At 38.7% G+C, this 19,470-nt stretch overlaps 1 pseudogene; it reads left to right on the top strand.

Moving 5' to 3' along the window:
- The first annotated feature begins 7,418 nt into the window (after nucleotides 1–7,418).
- On the top strand, nucleotides 7,419–7,518 carry LOC149009457 (small nucleolar RNA R71; annotated as a pseudogene).
- The last annotated feature ends 11,952 nt before the right edge of the window (nucleotides 7,519–19,470 follow it).

The raw sequence follows: 19,470 nt of genomic DNA, 5'->3' as shown, positions 1-19,470 counted from the left end.
CATCTCTGTTCCGACTGCCACTGCTCCTCCGACGACTGCCGCCGCCATTCCATCGCCGGTTTCTAAGACTGTCGCCGCTGTTCCATCGTCTGATCCGCCATCGACTGCCGCTGCTGATCCATCGCCAGTTCCTCCCTCGACTACCGCCGTTTATTGTTCACCTGTTTCTCCTCCCGCCGGCAAGACATACAGAAGGCGGAAGAAGAAACTGAATTGCCGTACAACTTCTGCTCTTGTGTTGCCCGCCGGCTGCTACGGGCCCCGATGTCTTGCTTCTGCTACTCCTGATCCTGTTCGCCTGGCGCTAACCTCTGCCACTGTTGTTGCTGCTCCAACCATTGACGAGGTTGCTTTTGTCGGTGCTGGCCTTCTCAAGCTCCCTTCACCTGGGTCTTCTATTAGGACCAAGGAGAACCTTTGGAGAGAAGGCCCATAAGCCCGGGAGTGGTGAAGGAAAAGGGATGAGAGGGGCGGTGAGGTGTCGATGGGTGCAGGGTTCGATGAAGGGTAATTTGGAGATAACGTAGTGTCGTGGGGAGATGGGGTCGGTTCAAAAGAAGGATGACGGTTTAGCAAAGGGGGTAAATGCAGAGGCTCAGAGACCCTAGCAGACCTAGGTTTTGCACAAGAATGGAAGCTAGGTCCTAATACAGTGAATAGGACTCCTCTTTGGGAAGACCTCCATTCTATCTCCGCTTCCTTACTAGGCCAGCCTTGGGGTATTGGGGGCGACTTCAATATTGTTCGATTCGCTAATGAGCGTATTGGAGGTAACCCCCCTGACCCTGCGGCTGTCGACAGCTTCTCTTCTTGGATTAATGATGCGGAAGTCTTTGATCTTCGTTGGTCTGGTCAGCATTTTACTTGGGATAATCGCAGGACTGGATCAGCCCGCATTGCCTCCAAAATTGACAGATTCCTTGTCAACATCCCTTGGTTCTCTCTCTTCCCCGTTAGCCATGTTCTTTATGATTCCCCTCTCCTCTCCGATCACTCCCCTTGCCATATCAAGCTTCTTGATCATCCTTCATTTGGTCCCAAACCCTTCAAATTCTTCGACATGTGGACTTCTAACTCTTCTTTTCTCCCCACTGTCATGGATGCCTGGTCCCAACCTGTCCACTGTCATTCTCTTCCTCTAGTGGCTTTTGCTCGAAAACTCCGAAACACCAAAATTGCCCTTCGTGCTTGGAACTCCTCTACATTTGGTAACATTTCTTCTAGTGTCTCTGAGTGTCGGGTGAACCTCTCCAGTGTCCAGTCCCTCCTTCAATCTGATCCTTTTTGTCGCTCCCTGGCGGAGGAGGAGAAAGCCCTATCCCTTCACCTCTCTTCCCTGGTCTCCCTGGAAGAAAGTTTTCTTCGTCAAAAATCCCGGATCAAGTGGCTTGACCTTGGAGATGCCAACACCGCTTTCTTCCACCGCTCTCTCAAAGCCCGCCACAATTTCAATTCCCTGCCTCGCCTCCTATCGAGCAGTGGTGTCTGGATCTCTGACCCTCCCAGTATTAAGGAGGAGATCGTCTCCTACTTCTCTAACCTCCTCTCCCCCCCCTCTCTCCCCTCTCGCCCGCCCTTCCTTCCCTCCATCCTTAATAAATTCCTAGACCAATCCCTTCTTCCATCTCTGTGCTCAATCCCTTCCCCTGATGAGATCCGTTCCGCCATTCGTTCCCACAAAGCCAACAAGGCCCCCGGTCCTGATGGCTTCAGCATGGGTTTCTTCCTAGCTACTTGGGATTTTATTGAGAATGACCTTATTCATGCAATTCGTAGCTTCTTCCTTAACCCGTCTCAACTCGCCACCATCAACAACACCTTTCTCTGCCTTATCCCCAAGAAGCCTGGTGCCTCTTCTCTCTCTGACTTTCGTCCCATTTCGCTTTGCAATCTCATCTACAAATTCATCTCCAAAATTCTGGCCAATCGTCTTAAATTGGTTATCCCCTCTCTTGTCAGCCCCAATCAGTCGGCATTCATCGCCGGTCGGAGCATCTATGATAATATTCTCCTTTGTGCTGAAATTGTCCAAGGTTTTGATAGAGCTAACCATTCCCCGGCTGCTCTCATGAAGGTTGATTTTCATAAAGCCTTTGACTCTATTCGTTGGGATTTTATCAGTGATGTTCTCTTGGCGATGGGCTTTCCTCCCACCTTTATCCATTGGGTCGAGACTTGCATCTCCACTCCTCATTTCTCGGTCATCACCAATGGTTCCCCTGCTGGCTTCTTCTCCTCGCGTATTGGTATTCGTCAAGGATGCCCTCTTTCCCCTTATCTCTTCACTTTAGCTCTGGAAGTGCTATCCCGGCTTATCCAATCCAAAACGGATCAGATGCTCATTTCCCCCATTCCGAAATGTCGTTCTCTTAAGCTCACCCACCTTGCCTTCGCCGATGACCTTATGATCTTCTCTAGGGCTGACCACTCCTCCATTTCCTCTATCCTTGAAACTCTCTCCCATTTCGAAGCCCTTTCTAGCCTTAAAGTCAATTTTGAGAAATCCACCATATTTCTCTCTGGTGTCTCTGATTCCTCTAGGGCCGCCCTCCTGGCTCTCTCTGGGTTTTCCCCTGGCTCCTTTCCTGTGACCTATCTTGGTCTTCCCCTCATCCCTGGTAGGCTCACTCGCCACCATTGCTCCCCCATGCTTGATCATATTCGAAAGAAGCTCCAACTCTGGAAGAGTAAGCTTCTCTCCTTTGCGGGGAGAATGGTGCTTATCCACTCGGTCCTTCAATCCTCCTATCTCTACTGGTGTGGTATTTTTTCCCTCCCTAAATCTATCATCCATTCTCTCGAGTCCCTTTTCTGTGCTTTCCTTTGGAAAGGTCAGGAATCCTCCCGCTTCCTTCATCCTATTAGCTGGAAAGCCATTTGCCGTCCCAAATCTGAGGGTGGTCTCGGATTCCGCCGTATCCGTGACATGAATATGGCATGCCTCATGAAACTCATATGGAAGATTGCCTCCAGACATGATTCCATTTGGGTTTCTTGGGTTTATGCCTATCTCCTCAAGTTTGACTCGATTTGGACTGTTGCGATCCCCTCCAATCCCTCTTGGATCTGGAGGAATCTCCTGACTCTCTGTGATCGGGCCCTCCCTGCCATCTCTGTTAGTGTTTCCTCTGGTCTTTCCACTTCTTTTTGGCTTGATCCCTGGCATCCGATGGGTATCTTGTTCTCTATCCTTGGCCCCAGAACGGTTTATAACACCCGCATCCCAAAAACCGCCCCCCTCTCCTCATTCATCTCCTTTGGTTCCTGGTCTCCCTCCCCCCACCCTAGTCACACATTTTGTTTGGAGCTCCCTCCCCCCCTTATCCCCCTCCCCGATGACCGCATTGTTTGGCTGCACCCCCACTCTACCCCCTTTTCTACTTCATCGGCTTGGAACCTTCTGAGAACCCCTTGGTCCCCTCTTGTTTGGTTCAAAGGTCACATCCCTCGCCATGCCCTTACTCTTTGGAGAACCCTTAGCCTTGCCCTGCCTACCCAAACTTTTCTCATTAGCCGTCTGATAAGTTGATTTCATGCATATTATTTTATATGATTAATTAACTATATTTCCATTTATTTACAATTGTTTTATATCAATTTACCCTAATATGATATGAAAATGAATATGTTGCACCCTTTCCTTTAATTTCTATAATTTTGGTGATTTTATATATTTCCTAACAAATTCTAATAAAGATTTATTACTTTTACATGTAGGAAATTATCAATCAAATCTTGGTATTATTGCAAGAGTCCTACCTCAAGTCAAAAACATAAAGAGAATGAGTCATTGCATGCTTCTACGTTTTATGTCCTATTTAGGATTTGAAGACCAAGAAGTCGTGAAGCTCTCCTCCAAAAATCAGCTCGATCGGACACCATATGACCATCCGATGAAGATCTTGATCAAAACTGGACAGAGACACTCAAAATCGGGATTCTTCTATCCTTCTTATTTGAATTGGATTCTTCTTCCTCTTTTCCCTTCTTTGATCAAATCCTAAATAGGACATAAAACGTAGAAGCATGCAATGACTCATTCTCTTTATGTTTTTGACTTGAGGTAGGACTCTTGCAATAATACCAATATTTGATTGATAATTTCCTACATGTAAAAGTAATAAATCTTTATTAGAATTTGTTAGGAAATATATAAAATCACCAAAATTATAGAAATTAAAGGAAAGGGTGCAACATATTCATTTTCATATCATATTAGGGTAAATTGATATAAAACAATTGTAAATAAATGGAAATATAGTTAATTAATCATATAAAATAATATGCATGAAATCAACTTATCAAATTACCCCCAACTTTAACATTTGCTAGTCCTCGAGCAAATATCAGGATCAGACAAACTCTCATTTTTTATTAAATTAGTCAAGTTCAACCATAATTGAAAGAATGTATAAAATAAGCTAAATAAGAGATGAGTAGATTGATCACAAAATCAAAAGTTTGACCCGTGTGTGTGTGTATACCTTAACCAATCAAGTGCATGCATGTTTGAGATCCCAAATTCAACCGACAACTCCCTAGTTTGAAGGTCAATTCTTATATGTCCAGCCTATCATCCCTCTCTCCACTAATGAAGAGCAATCACTTATCCAAGGTCAAGAGGACTTGTGAAGGTGGAAGAAATGTAGACTAGAGCTGAAATACATATATGGAGATGATAACATTGAAGTACTAATTTTCTTTTCTTCCTTTTGCCAACAATTAGCAATTTCATACTCAAGTTCTTTTTTTTTTTTTTTTTTTTTTTTTTTTTTTTCAAGGTGATAACACATCTCCCAAGAAGCAGTCCAAGACATATCCTACACCCGTAACATGGCTCTCAAATAACTATCTATCTAAGCGTTGCAGTGGCCTTTGTCCCTAAGCTCCAATTGTGCAATGTTAACCCAGTGAGAATCCAAAAGGCTCACTTAGTGGTATTAACTACGGAGACCCGCAACTACAAAGAAGATCTACTCACAATGCTTTTAACCCTCACCATGCTTTTAACAATCCATATCACCTTCGGTCTATTCAAGGGATCACACGACTTGGGAGAGTCACCAATGAGATCTAACATATAAACCATATACATCTCCACAAAGTGAAACATTGTATAGTAGAAGTGGAACAGATTAGAAGAGAATATATATATTTTCAAAAATTTAAATGAAAGAAGAATGGCCTCTATCATATCCCTAAACAAGTGGCACTCGTGAATTGCCAAGAGGAAATCTGGTGGATCTAATATGTGATGAACAAGAAAATGAACATTTGAAAACCAAATGAAAACAAAGCAGGTTAGTGAAAGGGTGGGGAAGTAAGGTTAAAGTGATTACATACTATCCGATATTAGTAAACCATCATTTCAAAGAATTATAGATGAACACAACAAAACAGAAATACTAAATAAGATCAGAGATTTAATGTAAACTCTATTTACCACAACAGACAAGAAGAAAGATAAAAAGTTTGAAATGATTTGAAAAATCTGCTTTTGAAAAGAAATTTCAACATAGTGAGTCTAACCCATAGACAGGAATAGCATCCACCCCCAACTAAAATGAGCATGTCCCAATGCAGAAAAAATGAAAATATTAAATGCATGCAATGGGAAAGATATGTAATAAGATGTGAAGTAAGGTGAAGGAGACTCCTTGATTCATAGCCTTAAGAGTGATGTAGTCCAAATCCGGCTCTTCTTTGCATCCTAAAAAAAAATTATGGAAAAAGAAACAAAAAACATGAATCTAAAAAAATTAACAATTGAAAAATCAAAGTAGTAAGGAAAAACTTTGGGTTGCTCAAACAGGCGATCATAGTTGAGGAACACCCAACTTAGGTCGAAGATAAGAGTGACGGGGTGAAGCACCCAAAGGAGTGATTAAGTTACTAGCCATGGTCCTCGGAGGAAATTTGTCAAGGATATAGGTGATAAAGAAGCATCCACAGGAAATTCTTATTTGATTTGTCACACCTACCAAATAAACTCAATGGATCAACTGGATAGCTTATTTGAAATACCTCCGACACCTCTAATAGAACAAAAGCGATGATCATTTGGAAACGATGGCATGAATACATTGAATGTGATCTTTCATCTGTACCTCATAGTAAGTCAGTGAAGATCAACAAGGTCCGGAAGAATGGCCTACCAAGAATAATGGGTATGTCTTGATCTTCTCATATCCAATACTAAGAAACCACGGAAATATAAACTGTCCACTAACAAGACGTTCAATGATTCCCCTGGATATTTAATTGACATGCCATGAAGTGACATGTAGTGGTTTAGCTTCTCCAAGGCCTAGTTTCCTAAAAAAGATAGAGGCATTAAATTAATACTAGCACCAATATCACATAAAGCCTTATTAAAATGAAAATTTCCTATAGGCAGGTAGGAAACTCCGGATCTTTTAGCTTAGGTGGAAGACGAGAAAGAGCATCGAAGAAGCTCATAATCTTAAGTTTCCTCTGTAGCAAGAATGTCTCTCATAAACTTGACATAACTGGCATTTGTCAAAGCATGCAAAAGGAATATTAATATGCAATTTTAAATACATCAAGAAATTTAGAAAATGCTATCAGGCCGAAGCGAGGATATGGAATGGGTGGATTATAAGGTGGTGGATTGTCGGAAACAATTTGGATTTGGCCTCCTCCTCCTTAACGTATCCCGCATCTGCTCAAGAACGCCGAAGAGGGTTAGACTACGGCTTTCGAAAGGTTCCTCAATACTTTTCCACTGAAGCTCAAAGCATTTGCATACTCTCTAGGATTTGTCTCGGATGCTAGGCGGTGATCCTTTTGCCTTTGATTCATCCCATGGGGAGTGCCCCATTTGTACTTCCAAATTTTTAATGGATGCAAAAAGATTGATTGGTGGTCTTTGATGATAAATTGTGAAGAAACGAGCCATTTTCAAGAGCATCTTCCCATGGGGCTTTCTTGAAATGATTGAGCTTGTTGATTTTAGGTTGTCTTTCAAGATCTTGATTGTTTTTCCATCCAAAATTTGGATGGTTTCTCCACCGGATTGTATGTGTTGGAATATGGATTATTCTGTGGTTAAAGTTCCCACATATTTTGCTGCTCTAACTGATTTTGTTCAAAAGGATTAGCCATTTGACATTCATGCTATAATGTGTTCCCACAATAGTGCATATCACAGCTGGAGGTTTGGTGCCGAGGAACAACCCTATGCTTTGTTAATGCTCAAGTTGGAGGCCATGGGCATGGGATCGTCATTCCTGAAAATCTTCGGGAACCATCCCTGGCCTTGATATGCATTTGAGGCCAAACATCCAACAGATCAAAAATTCGTTGGATCCTGTTCATGATGATCCTGGCAAGATCTACTAATGTTCTTGTGGAATTAGATAGACCATTATAAAAAATCTGAATTTGCCTCCATGTTCTATCCGTGGTGTGGACATTTCCTTAGCAAGTCCTTGAATCTTTCCCATGCCTCAAATAGTGTTTGAATCATACCGCAAAAAAATAGAAATATCCGTTAATAAACTAGAGTTTAGATGGTGGAAAGAATTTTACCAAAAATTTTTGAGCCATTTGATCCCAAGTAGTGATGAATCCGGTTGTAGAGAATGCAACCAACTCTAGCGTTGTCCCAATGAGAAAGGGAACAATCTCAATCTTATGGCATCATCGAAGCCATGCTCTTAAATGTGGAAATGTCCAAGAACCCATCAATGTGAAGATTTGGGTCTTCATAGGCAATCCAGAAAATTGATTATTTGCACCATTGTAATGATAGCAGGCTTGATTTCAAAATTGTTAGGCAGGGTGGACGCCTTATAGTGTCTATTATCTCTCGATTGGTGCAAATACTCTCCAAAGTCTTGGCCTTGGTGCTTAACTCAAGATTCATTGTTCTAGAAGTGGAAGATGAATTTGTTATGTCTTTCTTTGCTTTGAGTTCTTTCGACAAGTTGCTTCAATTTCAGGATCAAAAGGAAGTAAAGTATCGTTTCTCTCCTTCTATGCAAAATCAGAGGACCTGAAAAATCAAATTCACAAACTACAAATAAAATAAAATAATAGAAAACAAATAAAAATAAAAGAATTCAAACTAAAACTAGCAATAATTGATATTGATATTAATCTAATAGCCGAAGGCGCAAAAACTTGTTGTGAAAAAGTAAAGAAGTGTAAGCGTAACAAGTAATATAATGATAAAAGATCGATCCCGAAGACTATAGATTAAGTACCAAATTAATTATACCAATTTTATTTGAACAAATAATAAGGAAGATAATTATTCTAGACTATAATGCAAATTGAAATTGAAATTGAAATTGAGATTTATTAATTGCTAAAGACCTAGGGGTGATCTCACCATAACTAAGCATTCCCATTTTCTCCTCTTTATAATTGAGAAATATTTTCCCGATGATAGTGAGATTCCCTTTCATATCTATTAGTCTCTCTGAGTACTAATAGAAATTCCTCAAGCTAACCCACTATATTTTAGTGGGTTACAACAAGTGAGAAATCATTAAATTCGTGGATTCCATGTAACAACTACACAAACCATGTAAGTATATCTCTATCCTACATGTAATTCATGGCTTTTACTCAATGAACTAAACACATAAATCCCTTCAGTTCATTATGATTAACAAATCAGTTGATTAGTGGCCAATTAATCAAAAGCATGAAGAATAGAAGTAAAAACTCAATCAAGGGAAACAATATTCAAAATTATATTGATGAAGTCAAGAGTGGGAATTCAAAGATAGGCTACATCTGATCCCTAGAAAAACTAAATTAGTTCATACTAGAAACTAAAAACATTACAGAGGAGTTCGAGAAATTGAAAGAAGATCAAGAAAACTTATTCCCAAGATTCGGATCTCCAAAGCAACCAATGTCTCTGGTTGATCTCTCCGCTCTTCCAAAGCTCCAAAAAACGTCCTTTCTTTCTTCCTGGAGTTTGCTCTCATTTTATAGATTTTAAACTCAGAGTTTGAATCAAACTCAGAGTTCTTATCTGACTTAACCAAGGAGTGTCTTGACGTATGAATCGGAACAAAGATAGGCTACATCTAATCCCTAGAAAACTAAATTAGTTCATACTAGAAACTAAAAACATTACAGAGGAGTTCAAGAACATTGAAAGAAGATCAAGAACATTGAAAGAATCCAATCCAAATAAGAAGGATAGAAGAATCCCGATTTTGAGTGTCTCTGTCCAGTTTTGATAAAGATCTTCATCGGATGGTCATATGGTGTTCGATCGAGCTGATTTTTGGAGGAGAGCTTCACGACTTCTTGGTCTTCAAATCCAACGGTGGGATTATGCATTGGAGATCTCTAAGTTAGTCCGATTCATACGTCAAGACACTCCTTGGTTAAGTCAGATAAGAACTCTGAGTTTGATTCAAACTCTGAGTTTAAAATCTATAAAATGAGAGCAAACTTCAGGAAGAAAGAAAGGACGTTTTTTGGAGCTTTGGAAGAGCGGAGAGATCGAACCAGGAGACATTGGTTGGCTTTGGAGATCTGAATCTTGGGAATAAGTTTTTCTTGATCTTCTTTCAATGTTCTTGAACTCCTCTGTAATGTTTCTAGTTTCTAGTATGAACTAATTTAGTTTTTCTAGGGATCAGATGTAGCCTATCTTTGAATTCCCACTCTTGACTTCATCAATATAATTTTGAATATTGTTTCCTTGATTGAGTTTTTACTTATTCTTCATGCTTTTGATTAATTGGCCACTAATCAACTGATTTGTTAATCATAATGAACGAGAGGGGATTTATGTGTTTAGTTCATTGGAGTAAAAGCCATGAATTACATGTAGGATAGAGATATACTTACATGGTTTGTGTAGTTGTTACATGGGAATCCACAGAATTTAATGATTTCTCACTTGTTGTAACCCACATAGAAATATAGTGGGTTAGCAATTGAGGGAATTTCTATTAGTACTCGAGAGAGACTAATAGATATGAAAGGGAATCTCGACTATCAATCAGGAAAATATTTCTCAAATTATAAAGAGGGAGAAAAGGGTGGGAATGCTTAGTTATGGTGAGATCTGACCCCTAGGTCTTTAGCAATTAATAAATCTCAATTTCAATTTCAATTTGCATTATAGTCTAGAATAATTATCTTCCTTATTATTTGTTCAAATAAAATTGGTATAATTAATTTGGTACTTAATCTATAGTCTTCGAGGGATCGATCTTTTATCATTATATTACTTGTTACGACAGCGTACACTTGCGTTGTACTTTTTCATAACACCGTCACATTCCTGCCAACCCAAACTGTGCCATCCACTGGAATAGTTCAGAGGATATTAACCACCTATTTTTTTGTTGCCCTCTTTCCCGCTCCGTTTGGACTCGCGCCCTTGCATCCATTTGGCCTAGATCCCGTCGTTCTTTTGGTTTTGCACATGAATGGAACTGGATCTTGAAAATCTTTGCCGGTACTTCTGCTTGTGACCTTGTGGGTAAGCTTGTCTTTGCCGCCACTATTCACCATCTTTGGTGGGAGCGTAACATGCGCAGATGGTCCTCCAAATCCCGTTCAATTGATTTGATTTGGAATGCCATCTCCTTTGATGTTTTTTCGAGACTGCATTCTCTCCCCCACCCCCCTGTTGCTGATTCTCCAAGAAATAGGCTAATTGTTAGTTCATGGAGTCTCTCAGCTTCTTTCTTACCCCTCACTTGATGTCTTTCTTTGTATTTGCTTTCTCTTCCCCCCCCCCCCTATTGTAGATTCTCCAAGAAATAGGCTATTTGTTAGTTCTTGGAGTCTCTCAGCCTCTCAGCTTCTCTCTTGCCCCATTTTCATTGTTTCTTTCGTCTTTCTTTGGCTTTTGGTAATTTAATTATTTATTCATCCAAAAAAAAAATCTATGCTCAAACTTGAGGGGGAGTGTTGAAACATGGACTGAGGTTTTTTAATTAGAATAGGATTATGTTTCCTAATAAGTCTAGAGTTTTATTTCTATTTGTTTTTTATTTCTTTTTTCCTACTTTGTATAGGACTTAACTAGGTTGTAACTATAAATACCTATTGGGGTCTTTTGAATAATATACTTTGATGAGCAATTCTTCACAGTACAACAGTAAGCATAATTGAAGTCATACCTTAGAGATTAAGGACACTGAAGGGTGATCTATTGAAGACCCCAAGATGCGAAGGAGGAGGCAGTTGAGTTTCTTCTACCCTATTTGAGTCTGTTATATAATGAGCTGAGGGATGGGAAATTCGTAAAGTGTTTGTTTATGTGCACAAAGACCAGTTGGTGCATTAGAAGTGTTCTTTGGTGCTAGCTCTTATTGGTTAAAGGACTAATTGAGGAATAGTAGGATTTGGGGTGAACTACTACGGTAAGGTGCCAATGATTATGATTTGAGGGAAGTCTTTTCCCAGACGGAGTGGCAACTAATTAATAATCTGCATACTCCCCCCCCCCCCCCCCCCCGCCCCTCCCTTTTCAATTTGTATGACTTGTATGAAATAGCACAAGAAGGGTACTCTGTGGGAAAGCACTCCGATTGAGGCGGTCCAATCAAGTCTTGTGGATATGGTGAAAGCAGTTCTGTATGAATCAAGGAATACCTTTTTCCAGAAAAAGCCTGCGTGTTCACACTCCAAAAATGGATCATGGTGATTACAGAGGATCCAGTGCATTTCAAACCTTTGCTGTTTACAATCAGGGCGAAGAAAGCCCCAGCTCTAAACCTTTGTTGGGTGGTCTACAGTTAGTAGCAATCAAACTTGCGTTGTGCTAACATGCATGGAAGGATTGGCTGTGATCTACAACAACCCTCCGCTTGCTGGGGATGCTACTACAGCTAGTGCCCTTTTTTGATTTAGTAAAGGGGGTCGCCCTATTGCTGTGCAGTATTCATGTGGCTTAACTGTAACTAGAATGCTCTGGTGAAGGTTTTATAATGTAGACTATGTGGTTATGACTGATGACTCATGTATGTTGAGACACGTCCATTACCATCAATGATGAAGACCCTGTAGATATGGATCTTAAAAGGTTATGATCATTTATCATAGAATCTATTTTTGAAGTTGATAAAGTTGTACAGTCATGTGCAGAAGGTTGTCTATATGGAAGCTATTTATCTGTTAGATATATTTAGTCTAAGAACTGGAGGTAAGCCACGTATACGCAAACAAATGCACTAGGTTGATACTTAAGTTTGGACTTTGAAATTGCTTTATTTCCTGCGTTACACCCATGAAGTTGGTCCTTCCCTTTTTGCAGAACCTGCATAAGTAAATGAAACTGTTCTTTTTTCAGGTAAAGAAGGAAGTGCTAAACAAGAGATAGTGCTGTTAGAAGTCAAGCCTTAAGTATCAAATCAGTCACTGTATTGAAGGAGAAAACAAGGGAGAAGTGAAAGAAGAAGAAGAGAGAATAGCAACAGCAGCCTGTGATTCTGGAATACCTTCACAAAATCCCAGGATTGGTTTATCTATAGTTTCGAGATCTGAAAATACATCCTTGAGCAGCAAGAAATCTTGCCCTCTAAAGCGTAAATAAAGTTACATTGTAAAGAATAGATTCAACTTACATAAAACTCTGTGCAAAATAGAAAGAACAGAATTAGGAAGTTTGAAAATAGAAAGTAACCGAAACTGCAACTCTTCAGACTTGTGCACCAAGGCTTCTTCACAATTCTCAACAAGTGCATTACATGCACTACATATATTTTTGGTTATTTACTTTTTTTAATATGTTATTATTGTTTTGGTTTTCTATGTTCTCTCTCTTCTCTTGTTTGTTTCACTTGGATTATCTGATCTTTGCATGCTTTATATATTATTCAAAACTGAGATTCTTTTTCCCATTAGATCCAGATGGCATATTTATTCTTTTCCTTTGTTGTTTTTCAACAATAGCATATTTACTCTATAGGAGATGTCTATCCGAATTCCACAAAAATTTCCAAGGGCGAAGACAGCTCTTTTTAAGGTATGAATCTTTTTGCTATGGTAGTTATCTCTATTCACCATATTTTATTAGATTAAGATTGTATACGCAAGAGATTGATGATTTGAAATAAAATGCTTTACCCTATCAAATTGTTTAACAATTCAAAGTGTCTGAACTTTGTCAAATTTTATGAATTTTTTATTGGTGAATGATCTCGTAATGAACGTTAATTGTGCATATTGAAGCAGAGTCATTGTTTTGCCTCTATTATTTCAATATGGGATTAGAGAAGGTAAACACGGAAGAAACCACCTAACATGGCTCAAGAGATCTCCCTATAGGATTATCTTCCTTACCTTGTTATCCCAGCTGATGTGTCTGAAACGGAGTAAATGTTATTTCAGAAGGTGAACAAATTAGGGGATAGCATTTGATGTCAACAGAATGGTCTTATCTCTCATTTCAATTTGAAGTTCCTTGCGATACTTGTACTATGGAAGTTGGTCAACAAAGAATCAAAAGAGGCCATCTGACAATGTTGAAACAAAAACAAAAGCTGAGAGGGTCAAGATGTACCTTGGTACCCACCAAAAAGAAGCCCCAAAAGTACATTACCAATGCAATATAGTCTCAATAGTCAGTACTCAACTTTATTGGGAATTCAATTTGGATAATTCTTGCTAGGAGGTACAGTTGTTGATCAACAATTAAAATTCAACATTTAAGTTATTTTCTTTAGCACCCTGATCAGAAGGTTTGATCTCGTTAACACCCTGGCCAAGTCAGTTTTAGATCAGTATTTTATTGCCCCAAAATATCTCCATTAACTGATAGGTGGATCTTGCTCTGTGATGAATAACAGTTCTATTCAAATATGTTCTTGAATATATCATCCACTGGGTATTCTTCTAAAGTTTCTGACATATGTCCTTCACATATGGATCCACTTTTCAGTTGCTGATCCAATCGCAATGCAGCAGTGCCAATTGGTCGAAGAGGTAAACAGAAACATATATGCAATAAGGTAGAGCAACAATAGAAGGGATGGGATCATGGGACCTTAATCGCTTTCCAAAGGCTTGGTTAGATTCTTTCCAATCAAAAGAACAGTGTGTCATTTCCTGGTGTTTCTCAATGCTCTATGATTCTCTGAGCAGTAAAGGCATGAAGGTTAAGTTACTTAAAAGTTAAAACTTCATCAATCATGTCCCTAGGCCAATGTCCATTTCAATTGTATAAAGCGAAAATCCAACGGTCCTAGGTTATCTAGGAAATGAGATGCTATCAGCTGTTTAGAAGACAACACATAAAAGTAAAAACTTCATCCTATTCTATGGCTGGTTTATGCATATGAGTCTTCAATTGATCTTCAATCCCAATCTCATCCAGCTGAATGGCCCCACTCAAACCTGGAAAGAATTAAGAAAATGTCCTGAAAGATCAGCAAGGTTGATGGAATGTTGCTGAATATGATTTTGGATAAACCTTGGATATGAGCCCTGTAGGTGCCCAATCGAATGACCTAGTCTATTTTGTGCAACTCTCAACCTGTTAAAAGAATCTTAACCAAGTCACTAGGACCAAGGATTTCCCTCCTTTAGTCTTTACAACCATTATCATCAAAAGATGAGGCTGATAAGCACCAGATTATGCAGGTAAGTGTCCATAGGTTGTCCTTTAATATGCTACCATGGTATGAACCCAAATAACAGCTGATGTTCTTATAAAGTTTAACAGGTAAAGGGGCTACAAACATCTGACAACTGGATCTACATAGGATGTCGAATCTGCAATCTCATGCCAGAATCAGTAGTTCCACCTAAGAAAAGGCCTATCGTTTACTAATTGTTAGTCTAATGGTTACCAAATGGTCCAAATCCAACTAGAAACTATTGGAGTGGGTTTTGCACTTGAATTCTGTTGAAGTGCACACCTCTATATGATCCAGCAAAAGAAGCAAATCCTATTGATTGGGCTTCATTAAGTCTATAGTCAAAGCTCCATTGGGTTATAAGGTATGTTCTTTTCTTTTTCTCTTATTTTTTTTTTCCCCTTTCAGAGGTGTAAAATATTTGTAATCGGGATAATCTTTTGAGCTGAAACTCTAGTGTGCTGAATTCTATGAGATTATTTTCTAGCTTGAGTTTCTGTTTTGGGGCTTCTAGTGTGTCTGGGTCATTATTTTGTTCTGGCCAAGTTGTTTCTACATTTTGCTTACTTAGTTTTCGAGCCTAGTGAAATAATATCAAAGCCTGAAATAATCATAGAGATAGAAGAGATGAGAAGAAAAAGATTGAATGAACCACCATGGAGGAGGAGATTTCCACTAGGAGAACAACATTTTATTTTTACCAGCCCTTTGTTGTATTTAGCAATGTCAACTAGGTGTAAAAACCTGTGGGGGACAAGATGTCGAATTCCCAATTGCTTGACTGCATCAAGGATCAACTTTAAGCCTTAATTAATTTGCACTTATAATCAATGAGGTTCCTTGGTGTATGCTTTTTGCTAGTGATATTGTTTTTCAGATGAAACACAAGTAGGAGTAATCAATGGATTCCTTTAAAGCTCAAAGAAATTTTTCTATAAAACTGTCGTAAGACCAGCTATGATGTATGATGCAGAATTTTGGGTTGTTAAGAAGCATCATATAGATAATCTAAATGTAGCAGAAACGAAGATGTTGAGATGGATATGTGGGAAAGCTAGAAAGGATAAGGTAAGGAATGATCATATTAGAGGTGGTATGGAAGTAGCTCCGATAAATGATAAGCTAGGAAAAGTCGATTGATGTGGCACTACCACGTTCAGCAGAAGCCTTTAAATGCCCCTGATATAATCCAGGGTCTTGATTAACCTCTAGGACCCTCTCAAAGTGAACCACCTACTGAAACAAGTAGTCCTTCAGGGAGGGGGAAGTTTAGGATCTAAACAAAATAAACAGGATTAAAAAAATTACAGATTGCACTACCCAAAAGATACCCAAGGTGGAATGGGATTGAAGATTTGGAGTTCAGAAAGCGATAGGGGAAGTTTACGGAGTATGGGGTAAAGGAAGGGAGGGGTTGAGACTGCAGTTAGAATAGGAAGGGGTTAGGGATGATCTTGATCTTTCTTGGTCTTTCCTCTCTTTTTCATTCCCTCTTTTCTTTTCTTTTCTTTTCTTTCTTCTTTCGTTCTTTTCTCTCTTTTTTTCTTTTCTGTTCTGTTCTTTCATCTTGGAATTATGTGCAGACTCAAAAGAATTTGAATTGCAGAAAATTTTGCAATCCAAGTAAAGGGGCTGTGATGGGTTTCTTGCACAGAAAGGAAAGAAAGGGGAATGGGGGCTTGCTTCTTGCAAGCGAAAAAAGAGAGGGGTGGGGTTGTGGGCTTGCTGTCGAAGGGATTAGAAGAGAGGGAGGAGGCTAGCGGAAGGCTGCGTAGGGGACTAGGGTAGAGGCTTAGGGTAGGAGACTGCTTATTGTTTGGGAAGTTGCTCTTGCACTTGAAGAAGAGGAAAATATTTGCTGAAATTGTAGAAAACTCTCATTCTAGGCTGTGGTGTCTCTCTCCCACAACTCAGCCTTTACAAGGAGGGTGGGGCTATAAATAGCCTTACATGGACAGACTTACTTAAAACTAGAAACTCATTTGGACAATGACCAAAATAAAGAATCTTCTAAAACCAATAACTAATTGCCAACTAGAACCACAAGAAAATAACAAAGTAAAACTCTAACAAGGACTTCCACTTAGACTAAAACTCTTATTTATCTTGACTTTGACTCAACTAATTAGAGAAAATAAAATAGTTCTAGAGTCCGGACAGGACAAAGGATCTCCCATTACTCATGAAACTCCAAGAAGGGGTGTGAAAATGACCAAAATACCCTTAGGGGTATTCAACTAGCCTTGGCTGCCGCATGGTTCAGGGACTATTTGAGTTCAATTCCTAAGCTTCCATAGGCCTAGTTTTGGTGGTTCTCCAGGGGTGGGGGTTTATATTAGCTACGGTACAGAGAAGTTATTTAATTTAGATCAAAGAAATTAAATGAACTAAGGGTAGCCATAAATTGAAGTCCTTGTATCTAATATGGCAAGGATCCATGAAGCCAACCAACCACATTTAGTTGGGATAAGGCTTGTTGTTGTTGTTGGAGTAAAAAAAGAATCAAACAAAATACTATTTGACTCTATTAAGTTCAATTCCAAAAGGAAATTAAAATTACAAGCTTCTTGAGTTATTTAGACATGATTGCATTGTACAAGATCCATAGATAATCGTGGAGCCTTGAACTGAGACATGATTCCACTTACTAGACAGATAGCATTCACATGTTAACATAAAATCTATTTTATTTATTCACTGATGCAATCTATGGAAATACATGATATATTGGTTTGTGAATGAAATAGAATGCATGAATTGAATGACAGCTTAATAACTTGATTGAAGTGTTTGAATTGAAATGCTAATACTCTACTTGAACTATTAAATTATGAATTTGAAATGATGTTCATGTTAGTTAAATTTACAATTATCATACTTTCTTATTTAAATGATGGGATTATATGGATTGTGTTAAGTCTTATTCAGATAAGGCTAAGTGATGATTAAAATGTAAGAGGTATATTGAAATGGACATGGTATAGTAATGCAATACTGAAATTGAATATAAAAAGAGTAAAAGAAAAGGAAATAAAATGTTAATGGTTTCTGTAAATTCTGGTACTTAACATACCCAAATGGGAGGGCATGAAGCGAGATTGAAAAGTGAAAAGAAATAAAATGTTAATGGCTTTTGTAAGTCTTGGTACCTAGTGTACCTAAATGGGAAGGCATGAAGCAAGACTGAAAAATGGAAAGATAAACTAGACTGATGATGACCTCCTGTAGAGAACACATGGCTTTGTACCAAAAATCTAAAAAGAGAATCTCTTAATGAGAACCTCTTAAAGACTGAGACTGAGACTGATGCCACTTGTATAGTTTAGACTGATGGTGTCCTCTCTACAGGTAGCGCTTAGTTCTGGTTTAATAAAGAGAGAAAAATTAAAGAAAATTGGAATGCATAATGCTATATGATTTTGATGTGATAATCGATGCATGATGAATTGCTTGACTTACTTACATGGTTGTCTATATTGCTTACTGGGCCGCAAAGCTCACTGTTGTAAATGTTGACAAGTCATCAGATACATGACAAGGGCAAGGGTGCTGCTACCCAATATATTCCTTTGAGACTGTATAACTAGATGTTATTGAAAGTTCAAATATAAACATAATAGGACTTTGGATTGTATGCATATGTTTATCAGTCAAATAGTCAAACGTGTTATTTATCTTAGTCCTTGGAAATGTTTAGTTTAGCATTGTTTTTAGTGGTTATAAAAAAGTTGATAAAGAGACGAACTGTCATGTGCCCGTTTTGAATGTCTGTAATGTGGGCCCCACCAAGCCTGTGAAAATTGGGGTTGTGACAGAGTAACTCTCCCTTCAAGCTGGGATATATTTATCACCTTTATGAAGTCCACCGGGGCAATCAAAAATATGCAAATCAAAAAATAAAACTGAGTTTTATGAATTAGCTTCTTTTTTGGTTTTCTATCTAAAACACTATATCTAAACTTCTCTTCCGGTTTATGCATGCTAGATTTGTTTGAAAGACCATTTAGTCTTTTAACTAGTTTAGGATATCCATTAGTGGAGCTATAATCCTGTGTTCACGTTATATGAGTCACTTTTTTCAATTAGAACAACAACTAGGAACAAATAGCCCCTTAGTAAACATGTCTGCCAGAATATTACAGAGAGAGTTACAATCAAACTTCTTCACCATAGCATCTCTATCATATTTGGTGCATTGAGTCTACAAGAAATCCAACTTGGATTGCGAGCAATGCAGGTAGCAACTTGGTTGCCACAGTACATCTTCATAGTGAACCTACAAGAAATCCAGTTTTAGAAGTAACGATCTAATGCACATCAATTTAGTTCTTTTTATTGTACAATGTGACCAAATTGCCTCTTAACAAATGTGCAATATCATGTAGTCAATCGTTTGCGAACCTACCAAATCAACATCCAAAAGGTCCAACATCCAAGCAACCCGGCTTGCATTGCCTTCATCATCTCTACAAATTACTCAGTGTGTCAATAACCCGGGTATGGTCTTACAATCATAATTTGTGGACCTTGACCCAACAGTAGGATGATTGCCACGTGGCAACAAATAAATAAATCTCAGCCATTGTTTGCCACTTATTATTTATACTCTAAAACTCGAATCGGCAAAATCGAAGGAAGTGGCCCAGTCTTAACCCGCCAATTCCAAAGTATTTGAAATTTTAAATTGGAATCGGGAGGAATTCTATCCACTCAACCAACCAATGTGTCCTCTACTTGTTATTTCAAAACTCAAAACGCCAAAAATGACCTTCATCAGCACCTCAAAAATTCATTACTAAGTATGGATTTGTGTCAATTGGTTATACATATACCATCAGATAATCGAAGCTTAACTTCTTCAGTAGAAGGTGTTGGTGTTTGTAGA

Source organism: Hakea prostrata, chromosome 7 (genome assembly GCF_041222555.1).
Source record: "Hakea prostrata isolate BN-2017 chromosome 7, UWA_Hpros_2, whole genome shotgun sequence".
NCBI classification, from domain to species: domain Eukaryota; kingdom Viridiplantae; phylum Streptophyta; class Magnoliopsida; order Proteales; family Proteaceae; genus Hakea; species Hakea prostrata.
This window is presented reverse-complemented; position numbering and strand designations above follow the sequence as displayed.